Source organism: Caretta caretta, chromosome 5 (assembly GCF_965140235.1).
Source record: "Caretta caretta isolate rCarCar2 chromosome 5, rCarCar1.hap1, whole genome shotgun sequence".
In the NCBI taxonomy this organism is placed as follows: Eukaryota; Metazoa; Chordata; order Testudines; family Cheloniidae; genus Caretta; species Caretta caretta.
Window position 1 is genome coordinate 23,820,055 of NC_134210.1, and position 15,236 is coordinate 23,835,290.

General features: G+C 43.0%; 1 long non-coding RNA gene across 2 annotated transcripts in view; it reads left to right on the top strand.

Moving 5' to 3' along the window:
- The first annotated feature begins 1,626 nt into the window (after nucleotides 1-1,626).
- LOC142072104 (uncharacterized) overlaps nucleotides 1,627-15,236 on the top strand; it is a 244,457-nt gene continuing 230,847 nt past the window's right edge. For both annotated transcript variants that reach the window (XR_012668381.1, XR_012668382.1), the window contains exon 1: nucleotides 1,627-1,709. This is a non-coding gene — a long non-coding RNA (uncharacterized LOC142072104). The remainder of the gene's footprint in view (nucleotides 1,710-15,236) is intronic.

Here is a 15,236-nt window from a genome sequence, read left to right on the forward strand (position 1 = left end):
GCCGTCAATGGCCAGAGCAGGTTGGGAACCCCATTCTCTCAAAGCCAGCTATTTCAGGTACATCAGCTATGCCCGCTACCTGTGGGTAAACCACATCAGTAATCTCCTCACAAACCTGCACTGCCAGTTGACTGGTTAGCCACCAACCTGTAGCAGTCTGGGGTAGCCAGCTTCCAGATGGCAATAGAAATCCACTTCTGGACTGGTATAGCCTCCCTTGTATGTGTACCCTGGTGCTGGAGGGTCTGCGCAAGCTACTCTCACAACTCCATGAAGGTCCTCATGTGGAATTTCTTGAGCCACTTCTGGTCACACCAGCTCTCTGGGATGTGATTCCACCAGCCTGTACTAGTTGTCCTGCATCACAAGTGCCAGTTTGCATGTGGGGAATCTATAGTGACTGCGGCATGCATTAGTGGTGTCCGTTCTGACATATCAGCATCCATCCCTCATGACTTTCTCTCTGAGACCTGTTGCCACATTCTGAGGGTCACAGGCTGCTTCTGAAATATCCTCCTGTGCCCCATGCCCTCTGTCTGCATCCTGCTGCAATAAGAGAGCAGACAAAAGCAGAAACAGTTCACTAACCTCTGCTGGATCCATATCTCAGTGTGGGTTGGAATGGAGGTCATGGACAGAAGTGAGGTAAGTGCAGGGCTGGAAGTGCTTTAGTTTACTATACTGGCGGGCTAAGAACATGCCCACATGGGTGTGGGAAGGACAGACAAGTTCTCCCACAATACACATGCCACAATTCCTAGAGTGGCTCAAGTTAGTGAAGCACTAAAAACCTCGGGATACCCAGAAATCCGAGACCCTAACTTGGCTAACTGCTGCGTGAGCGTGGATGAGATACACATGTATGAGTTGATTGTGGCTCTGGAAACCTGGGTACCTGTGCCTGAGTAACCAGACTTTGGTAAACTCTGCAGTGAAGATTTACCCCTAGTCACAACCCCACCGATTTCATGCTGGCAAGTGCAGACAGTAGGCCGTAGACCTTCCCCTCACCCCACCCTCCATGCCCACGGTCCCAGACAGTGCTACTATGGAGCACTAACTGTGCTCTCCACCTGTATTGTAGTTTGCCTTTCTGCAGGGGTTGAGAGGAATGCAGAGGTCTTTTGTGCCATTTCCCCCCGTTGCTCACCTCACAGTTTTAGTCCCCTGTGAGCTGTTTACTGTCAATCCCACATCCCTTTCAGCATTACTGCTTTCCAAATACCTCCTACCTATTAGACAGCTGTGTTTTAGATTACTTGCCCACAAGGGTATTAGCTCGCATTGATCCAAGCTTAATTTCTTGTCCACATATCTAGTCTAACCGCTTTGGATCCTGTTACATTATTTCTGTCTTCACTAATGTTTGCCACACATTTCAATTTAATTATAGAATCATAGGACTGGAAGGGACCTCGAGAGGTCATCGGGTCCAGTCTCCTGCACTCATGGCAGGACTAAGTATTATCTAGACCATCCCTGACAGGTGTTTGCCTAACCTGCTATTAAAAATCTCCAGTGATGGTTTAGATGATATCAACATACTCTTTACTCCCACTTTCAGACCGCTAATAAGAATCCTAAGTAGACCAAGACTAACACTGACCCTAGTAGGCTTCACTGCACACCTAACAGTCCTATTTTTCATTACCAGCAAGTTGTGTTTCAGGGTCTGCAAATAGCCAAGGCTGTGGTGAATCATCTTTCAGGTAACATCTTTTTGCTTTTAACTTCTCCCTAGGGAAAGGTGGCAACCTTATCTTTACAACTTTATGTGACACAGTGTTGCTTCTCAATATACTCTGGCACATTTCTTTATCCAGCACAGCTCTCCCTGTCTTTTTTTGAGTAAAAACTCTGCTTTTCTCATGCAAAAGTGTTTCCACTGTGCATAAACAGTTGGAGAAACAGAACAGTATAAGCACTATACAGGCTTGTTTATTGGGCACCTTTATCCAATAAGACTTAAATATTTATTTTATTCTAAAATGGAAGCATGATGCAGAAGTAGACATGAATGAGAGGACAGTTTATTTTCTCGCTTTCTAAAAGAGAAAGTATAACAAAAGCAGTTGGCATCTTCATCTGAGCCCATCCTGTCTTGAATACACTGGGATGCATGCACATCATTTTGTTTTTCATCAGTAGTCTGCAATGTACGCAAGTCAAATGGGGCACTTGGGACTCTTAGTGTCTTGTGCCATGCTCTGAGTCTTTAGTTATGTGGATGTTTTCCTTTGCTTTCCGTTTGGAACATGTCTTGTTAGAGCCAAGAAAACTGTCACTGTTTATACATAAGAATAATACTCTCTTTTAAAAAAAGATCCAGATAGATCTTAAAAAACCCTGAACCCGAGCATTTCCTGCACTGCAGTCAAGTGCAGTCTCAGCATGTGCAATTTGTACTGTCTCAGTGAGGTGTACACTGTAACAAATAGGATGACTGTAATATGACAGGAGAACCATCGATCTCAGCTGTTTTTTGTTTGCACCAATCATATGGTTATTTGTTTTACTGTTCATTCTGAAGAGCTAAGCAAATGAGCATCCACCAACCGATCCTAAAAGAGGAAAACATACTGTGAGCTGTGCATAGACTTAAAAACATGAACGCTATTGATTAAGGATGGGGTGAATCAACTCTTTTTTAGGCTGCATCTACACCACGAGCTAGGGGTGTGATGCCCAGCTCACAAACTCATGCTAATTCCATAAGAGCTAAACAGTAACATCTGAACAGTAACGTAGCACAGGGAGCGGTGGCATGGCTTAGCCTTGCAGAGTACGCACCCTGGCATTCAGGTAGATTTGTAACCAGCATGGCTAAGCCATGCCGCTGCTGCCTGTGTTACTGTGGCTACACGACTATTTATATTAGTGCTAGTTCTTATTGACTAGTTTGAGTACGCGTATGCGAGCTGGGACTCCTGTCCATAGCTCCTAGTGCAGATGTAGTTCTAGAGTCTTCTGACATCAAACACCAGTCCAAAACGTCATCAGATACTAGCTACAGGTCTGACATAACTCTGAGACAAGCTAATGGCAGACTTTCCATGAACTGAAATGGGAGCTAAATTGGGCCTTATGAATTTAGAACGAAATCCTAAAATACGTGGCTTGTTTTTTATGTCATGTCCATTCATTTCAGGAGGAGTTTAGTGGGTTCTGTTAGTTTTGGAAAGTAATCTGAATGGAAACTAAGGGCTATGTACCCCTTCCTCCAACTCTTAACTGTTGATTAATTATTTGTAGCTGTCGGTACAAATAGATGCCGTTTGAGATGGTTGTTTGAAGTAACCGATTTCTGAATAATAATTGCCACAAGGTATATATAAGTTCTATCTTGTTCTTGCTCTGTTTTTGTTAACTGTTAAAGTTATTCTACTGTCAGTCCTCTGCCAGAATCCTACCACAGTGTCCAACACGAACAAGTGGTTTTAAAGGCTTATGAGTAGGGTCATAAACATGATTTCTGCTTGTGGAATTGCTGCTTGTACTAAAACTCCTCAAGTCCAATGCACATTTGGCACTAGGCATGTAACTGTACTTTCCCAATCCTTGCCCATATGTTGGTAAATTCTCTGTAAATCTTTATTTTCCTAATGAAATCACTGAATGGTTCTGCACTCTGATTCCTGCCTCTATCCAAAAATAGCATGAACCTTATCTGACCTCATGATGTAAGTAACTTTCTACACTTGAGTTGATAGTGATAAACCTGGGGTTGTGTGCAGTCACCAAGAAAACTAAACCACTTTAATCGGGGCTAGTTGAAGTAGAAAGCAAACTTGCCTGTTTAAACTCTCTCAAATCCACCATAATCATATAATCTGTTTCACAATCAGGACAGGTTCTGAATACAGCATTTATTATGTACCATCTCTTACTCTGACAGTTACTCAATATTTTCCTGTTGTGATGGGGAATCGCTTTTATGAAGGACAAAACAGGGCAATGTTATGTGGTGCCATAAGACTGTGAGGGGAGTGAAAAGACAAGTGAGAAATGTATTTATTTTTCAATACTGGTTTTAAAATTAACCCCCATCCTGCAGGTTTCATGAGTTGCTTGCTACAGACAGTCTGTTGCTTTCTTTCTTTTGTCCTGTGTCCTTTTCCTATGAGTGCCTGTTGCTCAGATGACTTTTCCAAACACTCAGCAAGAAATTGCACTCCTGAATACAATTCCAGCTCTGTGAGAACTGAAGATGAGTTCTATCCCCCCCAATTATCTCATGCTGTCTGGTTCTTGGGTAGACAAAATTCACTGGGCTAAGGATGTGCTCAATCCACACTGCCAGTATTTATCTGAATATGGAATAATTGGTCTTGAAATTCAGCAAATGCTGATTGTAAACACAGTTGTGCTGTGAAGTATGTATGTGTGAAGCGGGGCAGTGAACCCACCCAATTCTCCTCCCACCTCTCCTAGTGCAAGCAGCCCAGGCCAGAAGGAGGAGAATTTGGAGACGAGGGGAAGTGGCCAGCAGAAGGATGTTGGGATGTAGCTGAGTGACTGGCTGGGTGGGAGTGGAGTCTTTAGCATGGGAGAACAGTGGCAAGAGAGTCTAGGGATCCTCGATCGTGAAAATCCCAGATTCATTCTCCAGAATAAGAATCTTTCTGCCAAGAAAATTGGCATACCTGGATGAGTTGGAGATCTTTAAAAAAAACTCCCCACTCCATTTCTATGTGTGCTTCTTAGTGACTGGCTGCATTGCTCATGGCTACTGTCCTTGGTTATTTTTTTAAATTTGCATTTGATGCCTTTTAAAAAAAATAGTGTGGCTACTGATCCCTGTCATGTGACAGAGATACTAGCCTTTTTATAACACTGACTTGTTTATTATGGGAGCCAAGAAATAAAGGTCAGTCTCTGCTTGCACTCCTTATTACAGTAGGCTGTGGTCTCTTGACCCTGGTGGGCCATTGAAATGTGAAGGGTCAAGTCACTGGTTTTGTGTGCAGGGTAAAAGCCTAGATGTTGCTGACGTGAACTAACAATTAATGGTGATCTGGGGGGATGGTCTGTAGATCCTATGTGGTGGCTGGGGGACTGCTTTGAAGGAATTTGTAGCACGTAGGTGGTGGGTAAGAAGATTCCTGGTGTGGACAAACGGCACCCTCTTTCATCCTTTCTGATGCTCCTTATTGTTATGTGGAGATCTATTTCTTTTCCTGTAGCGTGAGTCCCCCACTTGCTGTGTGGAATAGGTTGCAAATTGCCACGGAAGATCTTTCTCTTGTTGCCCAGTATGTCCTACAGGAAGAGGAATAACCTTGCGCCTCCCAAAAAGGAAACCAATGTGAAAGTCTGCAATGTCATAACCCCTCTTACTTGCATTGAACCCTAACTCCCCTCACATTCTGAAGGCATTTAGTCTTTATCCCAAGTCTATGAGGTCACATAATATGAATATTTCTTTTTCTCACACCATCCTCTGAGGAAAACAGTTGGATGAATGTTATTCCCTTTGGTGCCCTGTATGTCTAGGAGATGTCTACAAAACAGCACACAAACAGTCCTTGGAATGGATGAGAGTCACTTTTGGTCCAAATAACAACGGAAGCCCATCATACACCTAAATAAACAAGCATGCATGCCAATGAACACATTCATTTACAGGGCAATGTTAGTGGTAGAAGTAGTGTTCTGCTCCCTGGATTCTCAGGCTGAATGCTTTTTGACATGCAAATTAAAGGAACAGCTCTGCTAGGTTCAGCCACTAGACTCGTATTTTCCCCATAATAACACTAAAAGCAATAGCTTACATTTATCTAGCACCTTTTATCTAAACATCTCAAAGCACTTGACAAACTTTACTAGGTCCCCTCACCCCTGTGAGAAGTCTATGTTTTCCCATTGTACACATAGGTAAACAGAGGAATGAAGTGGTTAAGTTGACTGTTTTATTTTCAAGGACCTGATATGATTACTGGTTGTAAAGCATACTGTAAGAAAGAATGGCAGTGAAATGTCTAGAGTGGGGGCGGGGGGGACGGGACGGGACTGGGAGTCAGGACTCCTGAGTTCTATTTCAAACTCTGTGACTCACTATAGAATCATAGAAATGTAGGGCTGGAAGGGACCACAAAGTCATCAAGTGCAGTCCCCTGTACTAAGGCAGGACCAAGTAAACTGAGACTATCTCTGGCAGGTGTTTGTCCAAGCTGTTCTGAAAAACCTCCTGTGATGGGTTCCACAAACTCCCCTGAAAGCCTATTCCAGAACTTAACTACCCTTATAATTCAGTTTTCCTAGTGTCTAAACTCAATCTCCCTCACTTGTAAATTAAGCCCACTACTTCTCATCCCACCTTCAGTGGACGTGGAGAACAGTTGATCACTGTCCTCTTTATAATAGCCCTTAACATATTTGAAGACTATCAAATACCCCACTCAGTTTTCATTTTTCAAGACTAGGCATGCCCATTTCCCCCCCCCCACACCTTTCCTCACAAGTCAGCTTTTCTTAACCTTTTAGCATTTTTGTTGATTTCTTCTGGACTCTCTCTGATTTGTCCACATTTTTTCTAAAGTGATGGACACACAGTACTCCAGTTGAGGCCTCAGCAGTGACAAGCAGAGCAAGACAGTTACCTTCTATGTTATACATATGACACTCCTGTTAATACATCCCAGAATGATGTTAGCCTTTTTCACAACTGCATCACATCTTCAGCTGTACTGCCATCTAGACAGTTATTCCCTATTTTTGTAGTTGTGCATTTGATTATTTCCTTTCTATGTGTGGTACTTTGCATTTGTCTTTACTGAATTTCATCTTGTTGAAACAAGACCATTTCTCCAATTTGTCAAGGTCACTTTGGATTCTAATGCTGTCCTCCAAAGTGCTAGCAATCCCCTCCCAGCTTGGTGTCATCTACAAATTTTATAAACATACTTTCCACTCCATCATCCAAGTCATTAATGAAAATATTGATTAGTACAGGACCCAGGACTGACCCATGTGGGACCCTGTTAGATATGCCCTCCCAGTTTGACAGTGAACCATTGATAACTACTCTTTGAGTAAGGTCTTTCAACAAGTTGTGTGCCCACTTCATAGTAATTTCATCTAGATCACATTTTCCTAGTTTGCTTGGAAGTATGTCATATGGTACTGTGTCAAAAGCCTTATTAATATCAAGATAGATCACGTATAATGCTTCCCCCATCCACTAGGCTAGTAACCCTGTCAAAGAAGGAAATTACATTGGTTTGGCATAACTTGTTTTTGATACATCCATGTTGGCTATTCCTTATATCCTTTTTATTCTCTAGGAGCCTACAAACTGATTGTTTAATAAATTGTTCTGGTATCTTTCCAGGTATCAAAATCAAGTTGACTGTTATATAATTCCTCATGTCCTCTTTGCTCTCCTTTTAAAATGTTTGTCTTTGGGCAAGTCATGTAGCCCTACCTTTGTGAACACGTCCAGTAACTTTGGGTACCTCAGCTTTTGGGTCCCCAAAATACTGTGCAGCCTAGAAAATGTAGGCCTAAGCAACTTGCCCAAGGTATTATTATTAGACCATTTGCACTCCTGCATGGGGTGTAAAAAACCTGTTTACTCCCCTGTGGGGGCTATCTACACGGCAAGAGCCAGCCTGGGGCGGGGGAGAACAGCCAGTGTGAGATGGAGTGGGCAGGCAGAAGTGGAGGAGTCAGCCTCCCCCCAATGCACTAATCAGCACAGTTGAGCTTGCATAAAGGAAGAGATAAGTATAATTGTTGCTACGGTCACTGGGAGGTCGGTAAAACAATATTCAGTTGTTAACTGACGACACTGGTATGTTGGTTTCAGAGTAACAGCCGTGTTAGTCTGTATTCGCAAAAAGAAAAGGAGTACTTGTGGCACCTTAGAGACTAACCAATTTATTTGAGCATGAGCTTTCATGAACTACAGCTCACTTCATCGGATGCATACCGTGGAAACTGCAGCAGACTTTATATACACACAGAGATCATAAAACAATACCTCCTCCCACCCCACTGTCCTGCTGGTAATAGCTTATCTAAAGTGATCATCAAGTTGGGCCATTTCCAGCACAAAGCCAGGTTTTCTCACCCTCCACCCCCCCACACACAAACTCACTCTCCTGCTGGTAATAGCCCATCCAAAGTGACAACTCTACACAATGTGCATGATGGTGGATTTGCCGAAACACAGAGCACAAAAAACACCAGCACTTATCGGAAGCACCATGTGAAGGTTGTTGTCTTGCAGGCAGGATTCCAATGTAAGTTAAAGACAGGAATCGCCCTTTTTGATCTGTCCTTGGCATATGACACTGTCTGGAGATAGGGCTTCCTCCTTAAGGTCTCCCATGTCATTCACTGCCGACAAACGATTCGCCTCTTGGCGGCAATGACTGGGGACTGCTGCTTTAAGGTACATCTTAATGGCCAGATCGGTAGACCAAGAATTCTTAACTCAGGCATCCCGCAGGACTCTGTCATGGCCCCAATACTTTTTAATCTATACACTGTGGATATACCAGCGACAGAGTCAAGGAAATTAATGTATGTGGATGATATTGCCCTAGCTGTTCAGCATACTAGCCTCCATACCATCAGCTGCACCCTAACCCGAGATCTTAGCACAATGGCTGATTATTTCCAAAGCTGGAAACTTAGGTCTAATCCAAAAAACCCCATGGTAACTGCTTTCCATCTGAACAATAAAATGGCTAATACCAAACTTGATGTGCAGTTCTGTGGTAAGAGTGTCAGCCTCGAAGCTAATCCAAAGTATCTTGGTGTTACACGGGCCTGGAGTTTGACCTTTCAACAACACCTTGAGAACACCTGTGTCACTCTTATCAGAAAATTGTCTGGAACATCATGGGGCTCCATCCATGGACCATACAAACCACAACAATTTCCTTGGTATAGTCTGCAGCTGAATATTGTGCACCAGTGTGGTCTCACAGCAGTCATACTCAACTCCTTGACACTCAACTCAATAATGTTATGCGAATAGTGTCGGTGACATTCAAATCTACTCCAGTTGACTGGCTCCCAGTGCTATCGCACATACAGCCTCCACAGATTAGAAGAGCTGCTCAGACATCTCGCTTTCTTAATCATGTCAATGCAAATATGAGGATCCCACTGCTCCATGACCTGCAGAACCCGCCAAAGATGAGATTAAAATCCTGCAACCCTCGATGGAACCATATCAAGATCTGTACACTCAACTTTGATACTGAGGCTCAATGGAGAGTCACATGGAACACTTTGATCGCTCAAACCAGAAAGCTCATAGTTGATGCTGTTGAGGACCCACTGGGTTTTGATTTATGTTGGAAAGACTGGTGCAGATTGACTCGCAACAGGACATCTCATGGGAGATGTGGACAAACCCTCTTTAAATGGAAAATGAGGCAAACACCTGTATATGACTGTGGTCACCAGGCACAAATAATAGAGCACATCATATCTGAATGTCCCCTTTGTTCTTTTGCTGGGGGCCTGAAGGACATTCACCACCTCACTGCTGTGGCAATGTGTTGGCTATCAAATTTAGATATAAATTTATAGTTGTTGCTATCTACCCAAGCCATACGAAAGAAGAAGAAGAAGTCATTCTTCTTGTACACTTCTCCTTGTACACTTTATTTCCACCATGCAGCAATGGGTAAGCAGGGCAAGAATTATGACTCAGTGTAACAATCCAATCCTTGTCTTGCTTCTGGGACAAGCACCTTTGTGCTGCAGCAACCCGTTGGTCATTGTAGGTTACGCCTCCCTCTCTGTGACCAATCCCCAGAGGGTGGGAGTCTATTACAGTTCTCTGCATGAGAACTTGGCTCTTTAATTCAAGCTGTAGCGACCTGGCTCAGTCCTCAATGTGTGGGCCCCTCAGTATGGTGACTGTCATGTTACCTCTTACGAGGGCAGGACTGCAAGGTGCCAGTCCAGAGGCTGAGTCTGAAACAGAACCCAGTAACCCAATCCCTTCCTTTGTCGACTTTCCTGTAGGAAGGAAGTGCAGTATGCTCGATAATTAGCAATTTCTTATATGTCTATGATAATAACACAGTCATTTCAAATGAAAGAAGAGTGAGAGCCATCATGTGGGATTCAAGGAGTTAAAACCCTTTTGAAACAAATTTTAAAATCATATTAAAACCTATCCCTCTAAATGGTTTTGTTTCACCTCAAGAGCATCCCTCTTTTGCGGCTGTCCATTGAATTAAGGGCTCTTTGTATAATAACTCAATCTGTATCTCTGGTCAATGAGATACAGCACCTGCACATTAAATATATATTTCCTCTTGTGGCTCTTTGCTTTCAGATTTATTGTCCCATAATTATCTGTTCTGGACTATACTTGTTAGCTACTTAGTCTAGATATTTATAGGCTCTAAATCCTTTTATATCTGACTACAGATTTGCTGAAATTGTGTTTAGTATAAATTGCAAAATTGGAAACCTTATTTTCTAAGTCGGCCATTTCATTACACAGATCAAAAGCTGGGGTCTTAACAGTGATTTTTATGTTATTTTCCTGCAATCTCATTCCAGCTTGAACTTTCCTTTCCTTTAACCTATATTTTCCAACCAACATGGAATTTAACCTTCAATACTGAATTCTGTCAGACATTCTCTTGTATGCTAAGTAGACAAATGTAATATCCAAGGCAAATTTTCCAAATTATTATATCCAAAGTATACAAATGTAATGTTTCAGCCAAATTATCTGGCATGATAATAATGTCCTTAACTTTCAACAAGTTAGGTCCTGAAATCATGCTGGCTACACTGAATCAAACTGTTTGTTTTTTTAAAAAAAATACCCTCATTCACATTACCTAATTCCTTAACAGACTTTTTAGGTGCCCCACTCCCAAATTAAATCAAACGGAACCTTTGACTTCCTCCTATTTTTCACATCCCCTTTAAAGGTCGTTTGCTTAGCTAGCCCTCAAGAATCTCTATGACTCACATCAAATCTGTAATAACATTTTGTACTCTACCTTCCATTCCAGGACCACAAAGTGCTTCACAACTGAATTAATGAAATAGGCTTGCTGTTGTGTATTATTCCTCTTTCGTTAAATGACTTGGTCTTGGTGCACAATGGGGAAGGGAACCCAGGTTGCCTGACTCTTAATACTGTGCTCTCACCACCAGATATGCTGCTGCTTCATTTAGCAAATCTGTGTATGCTGAAGTTTCCTGTCCATGCAATATGTGCTCTAAAAAAAAACATGGGTCATATCAGACCTGGGGTGCCTAATGCAACTCCACAGAATTCACTACCTTGCCAGCCGTAAGTGTAATGTCAACAGACCCTGCTCGTGGGCAGGATTGAACCTGGACCTCTGGAGCTTAGTGCAGGAGCTGCTACTGCATGAGCTAAAAGCCAGCTCCCTATTAGCTAACACTGTAGAGCAGACTCATTTTCTCTCTCTAAGTGGTCTCGGTGCCACTAGATGGGACAGAACACCACACCCAGAAGGTGTGTGGGTTTCATACTTCCCCTAGCTGAGGAAGCGTGTCCCGAGCTTCAGAGACTTCCCAGTTGAAATCCTGGACAATCCCCCACTTGTAACGCCGACAGACCCCGGTTGTCATCAGCCAGAATCGAAGCTGAGGCCTTTGTGCAGGATTCTCTAGTGCATGAGCTAAAAGCCAACTGGCTGTTAGCTAAGGCTGTAAAGCAGATTCATTTAGCTCTCGGTGCCACTAGATGGGACAGAACACCAAACTCAGAAGGTGTGTGGATTAATAAGCACCTAGAAACGTTATTTTACAATCCTTTGCTGATTTGTCTGCCCCATCTTCTGAACTCATGAACTCTCACTTTCCTATCTCTGTAAGGAAAGGTCCAAAGTAATAATTTGGTGCTCACTATCTTGTCTGACCCCCTTGTGATCATCCTTTACAGGACCTTTTCTATCCCCATGAGATTCCTGTGTATCTTTTATTCCCTGCTGAGCTGCTGTCTACTTATTATTCTGATTGATGCTAATTATTTCATTGAGCATTAGGCCCTGGGAGACAGGATTTCCTGATGTTGGCTGCAGAAGCAGACTCCTGACGCTATTGCGCGTGGTGTGAGAATTGGGGAAATTGGTGACTTCTGAAGGATAAATTATATTTTTGTTGACTTCAGCTTTTGTTTACAATCTACACAATACTTCCCCCCAACCCCTGCATCATAGCATTTCTGGGTAACAATAATTGCATTCAGCTGTCCTGAACTTGTTTTCAATTGCTCCTTATTGGCTGCTTATTTAAAGCCATTTTAAAGCTGCAGGGGGGCTTCATGCCTTTCTCACTGCCCTTTCAGCTTTCTTGACTGTATATGATTATTAAACTCTCCCTACATAGATACCTGGGTCCTTGCTTGGAATACCTGTCTTGTATCCAAAGTAGGAGTATGGCTCAGATCCTCAAAGATATTTATGGGATTTAGGCAGGGCCATCCTTAGGATTTATGGGGTCCTACGCAGTGTTATTAAACTGGTGCCCCTATTCCTGACTTGGGGCACAGACAGCACCCCCGCCCGCAAACCCCCAGAAGAACACCCCCCCCGCATTGCTGACACACACCGAGCTTCATACGCAGCAGATGCTGTGACAGCCTGGGCTCGCAGCCAGGGGCGGAGAGATGAGGCAGCAAAGGAGACCGAGCCACCCAGCCCACCTCATGGCAGCGGAGAGTCACAGTTCCCCGCAGAGACTCCTGTATCCTCTCCCTCAGGCAGAATGTGCCGCACCAGTGCATTCAGCTCCGTAAATATGGCTTCTGCCTAAGGAGACTGCAGCGTGCGCTGGGAGTGCGGGCGCCGATCCACTTTTACCTGCTGTCCCGGTGGTGTCCCAAATTTTCGGGTGCCCTACGCAGCCGCATATGCTGCGTATGCCTAAGGACGGCCCTGAATTTAGGCACCTAAATGTCTTTGAGGATCTGGGCCTCAGTCACTAGTAGAGTCCAGGGTCAAATAGTATTATGCTACATGCAGTCTTCTTGACAGCATGCACTTCTTATCCCTCTCAGCATAAGAATAACTGAAATCCCACATGAATCATGAGCTTTTTTTTTTCTTTCTCTGAAAATCTCTTATCTGAATAAACATTTCCTGGTCTGCTTGAGTTCTCATACTGCCCAGGAGGTTTAACACAATTCAGCCTGAACAGGGTACAGAGTATGGGTGATTTATGATTTTGTGGACAAGGCTGCGGATCTCTTTAGTTTCAATTAAACAATAGAAATATGGAAAAAACAAAGGGCACAATTTAGAATAATCATGGGATTCCGTCAATGTGAAAGAGTGAAATGAAGTTCACTACAATTCATATATATGTATAAAAATATACATGTGTATGTATATAGAGGTGATATCCATGTGATTAAATTGGCAGAATATAAATGATTGAGTTATCAAGTACCTAGGAATGTATCACCTGCCCCGTACTTATTCTGAGCTTCTAAATCACCAAGCATCTTCCAACAGCTGTCAGTATTTTGTTTTGTTGTTGGTTTTTTTTTAACTTTTTAAAATAATTACCCTGCCAGAGTTTTTTTTTTAGTATTTCCTTCCCCTGAAATCACCCTGCCTGAGGACTTTTAAAGGTGTTTTAAATCGATTAGTTTTTTTTTCTTTTCCTTATGATGCTTACTCAGTTGGGCTCAGGATAATTGAGGCACCTGGCTTTACAGAGAGAGGGATAGAAAATGTCATTCCTAATAAAATCTTGTAAAATTTCCTAAAATATTTTAAAAATAGTTCTGTGTAACATACAAAATATGTGATAAGGTGTCATGGTTTGTTGCCCTCTGTTGGGGATAACTTGCATAAACCACTTGTAGCTTTGTTTGCAATGTTGTAGCCATGTTGGTCCCAGAATATTAGAGAGACAAGGTGGGTGAGGTAATAGCTTTTATTGGACTAACTTCTATTGGTGAAAGAGACAAGCTTTTGAGCTTCCATAGAACTCTTCTTCAGCTCTGGGAAAGGTACTCCGAGTGTCAGAGCTAAATATAAGGTAGAACAGATTGTTTAGCATATGGAGCTTACATGCCATAAGAATCAATTCAAGGTGAAGTGGGCAGTTATGACCTCTGTAATTGTAGGACAAAGGAGAATTAGTGGTTACAGATTGTTAGTAATGAGCCATAAATCCAATGTCTTTATCAAGTACATGATTTTTAGGGTAGCCTCATCACTACAATTGGCACTAATTGCCACTCAGTACAACTGAACGAACATAGAAACTGAAGTACTCCATCACACATTTAGATGGTCCCTTCAGGACAGGGTTGAGGCAGACAATGCATGGAGGCTTGCTCTGTTGGCTGCCTCTGCTTATCTGTTGGTGTGGTTATGTACTTAGGGAATGTATGATGATGTGGTATTAAGGCTGCATTGCCCTGAGTCTGGAATCAAACTAATCCTCACAAGTGGCAAAGTTATGAGTGACAAGGTGGATGAGGGTAAAATAACCATAAAATAACCATAGTGATCTGGATCATACCTCAGTTGTCTCTCATTTTAGTCCTAATGTTACCTATTGCCCTCGCTTTTAGTGTTGAAAATTGTTTCCATCAGAAATAAAGAATCATGAAGTGGAAATAATGGAAAGAGCTAATTACTCAAAAGGCTAGATTCACTAAAGGACTTAGGTGCCTAACTACCACATTAGGTGCCTAAGTCCCTGATTTAGGCACCACTAGAGTTTGCAAAACCTCTACTCAGCTGCCGCCTCCCCATGTAGGCACTTAAACTCACTCAACACCTAAATTTCCACTGTAAAAGTCCCTAGACACCTATTTTTCTGCCCCAGCATATGCATGGTGCCTCACTCTAGGTATTGGAATGCCTAAGCCCCAGTGCAATCCACGAACCAGGGAAAAATAGACACTCCTCCACGTAACTTGCCTGCAGGGCCCAATCTGATAGGTATGCTCATATATCACCTAACTCAACACAAAACAGCTGGGGTGGGGGAAAGGCAACCTTCCTCATAACTCTTAACCCAGGGGTTAACATACTTGTCTGGGATGTGTGAGAGACCCCCTGGTTCAATTCCCCCCTCTGTCTGAGGGGAGAAAGATAGCAGATCCCTTTTCAAATCCTCTCATGTGCGTGTGCTACTCAGTTTGGGGGCACCTCTTAAACAGGGGGCCTGGATCAGATTGCCCCTTCCCTCTCCCTGGACAGCCCTGCTCCCACTTCTAGGTGAGTGCCCTAACCACCAGGCTACAGAGTCATTCTCAC